The sequence below is a fragment of the Schistocerca serialis genome, chromosome 5, assembly GCF_023864345.2.
Source record: "Schistocerca serialis cubense isolate TAMUIC-IGC-003099 chromosome 5, iqSchSeri2.2, whole genome shotgun sequence".
NCBI lineage: Eukaryota > Metazoa > Arthropoda > Insecta > Orthoptera > Acrididae > Schistocerca > Schistocerca serialis.
The window spans coordinates 399915549-399917807 of NC_064642.1; positions in this window are offsets into that span (position 1 = coordinate 399915549).

Consider the following 2259-nt stretch of genomic DNA (forward strand, 5'->3'; position numbering starts at 1 on the left):
ACAGTGTGAGGAGGGTCTTTCACACTCTATTTTTACCCTAAGACAACGAGAATGCTCTGTGACTTCCATACACAGAGAGATAGCTCCTAAATTAAACACTATGCTGGAGGTGATAGAAATATGTGGAGTGCTGTCTGGTATACTTTGATGATTTATGTGTTCAAGAATTAACACTGAATGAACGTACTGCACAGTCATCTATCCATATTCACAATGATATTCGCAAAGTGGAGAAGGGGTGGTTTAGCCATGATACTAAAATTGAGGAAATATGCACATCATTGACCTGTCTTGAAGTTACTATAAAATTGCTGAAATTGTTCGCACTATCGAATGTGTTGCTTATTATTAGAGTGCATCCCATCTGTGCACTGGCACACTGTTCGTTACCACATATTGATTGACTGATATCGCTTGTTTGAGTTGGGGAAAGAGTTTTGCTGGATGGAGAGCACCTTCTGGGGTGGACAGCACTGAAACACTGATCGCATACATGAGTGCAATATGAGGATTCTGTCGAAAGGGAATGCAGAGCTATCAGCTATTCCTTCAGTGTGAGGGACGACTCTAAGTGTAGAGTTCGTGAATCACCTTCGGATTGTAGTTTAGAAACCTATGTCACTGTCGTAAAACTCTTTGGGTTTCCTTATGTTGTAACTGTCTTTTATTTAATATCAGCAGATGTGTGGCATGTTATGCTATCCACTGTAAGAACATGATTTACACCATGCAATGTCTAGTTTCCTGCAAAATTCTGTGGATCAGAACTTCTTAATGTCAGTTTAGAACCTGGCACAGGCCTCAAGGTCATGGCAGAAAAACGAAATGCTTGGTATTGTACAAAAGCATGTTAGAAAACAGTGTTTCAAGCTAAACAGGACCAGAGGGAGTATCTCAAGTGATTTAGTATAGTCTGTGGGATACGATCATTTGCCTACTGTATAGGTGATCTAATTTTAAAGTGGCCTCAGCAGTGCCTGTAAATTTAATAGGATCGTGCCACACAGGTGGCAGTAGCAGCAGCAGTTTAAGGTGTAAATTCCGTGAGGGATGGGGTATACTGTTAGGAATGCATGGAGGCGTGAATGCTGTGCTATTCTGGGGACCATTGCGAAATCTCTTTCTCCTCCCCTGGACCATACCACAGCAATGCATCATTGCGCCAGCATTTGTGCCTAGGTGACTTCTATATCATATGAAGTTAGTGGGGCTTTTATAGCTCGTAATTTTTCTCTGTTGGAGGTTTGGCTGATTGATTTGAATGGATGCAGATCTGCTTTGGACTGTAGTATCTGTATCTAGTTTGGATATGTACCACATTGCGCGCATTTCCGCCGAATGGTCAAAAGGTGGCCCTCTTGCACTAACTCAGGTCGTTCTGTTTCTACACGGGTTGCAGCAGGTGGTGGATATGTCTTCCTCTGACTTTTGTTCAGTTCTTACTTAAATTGGAATGATCACATGTGGAAAGCTATATAAATAGGATCAGTTGAAAGATCCATAGGGACTGACTAAAACCAGGTTGTAATTTAACTGTAGCAGACAAGTTCAAGGAAGGTGACTCATTGTGAGATATGAGAGAGCCAGAAATATGATTGAGTAGTGGGTGTAATCATTAAAGAAATCGTCAATAGGATCCAATGCAGGTATGTGCATGAATGTAAAGACCTGATTCCAAATGATGGATATCATTTCTAGCTGACAGTGTAACACTAGAGATTTGAGAAGCTAGTGTACATTTTCTCAAGACCTGAATTAGCACATCATCTACTACTACTGTTTGTGTTCCTTCTGAATAAGTCGTCGCCTATTGCTTGGTGGATATAGCACAGAATCTCTGGTATGGTATCAAGACAGAACGCGCTACAAATACTATAGAATTATCTAGCTGGGGCGGTGTGAGGGTGTCGCAAATACCGCTTACATACCAAATTCCTTAGCTGAATCACTTTCAAAATGCGGTAATTTTATCACAAGGATGCATCATGGGCTACGTGTTGGTCTGATAATACACACTCCTATGATCACCGTCACAGTATTAGTCCAGAAAAAATCACCTCATTCAGAGGTAATGTCGTACCTCTATTTGTAAAGTGGGTATAGGTTTTAACATGGATACTTGCATGGAACTGTAGAACCAAGACTGCTTGTGACAGTAACATACAGTAGTTGCTGCGATCTAGTTTTTTTAACATCTGGTCGATTACATCTCTCGGTAGCACTCGCAAGAAAAACCTAACAGACATGTCCATGCATCGT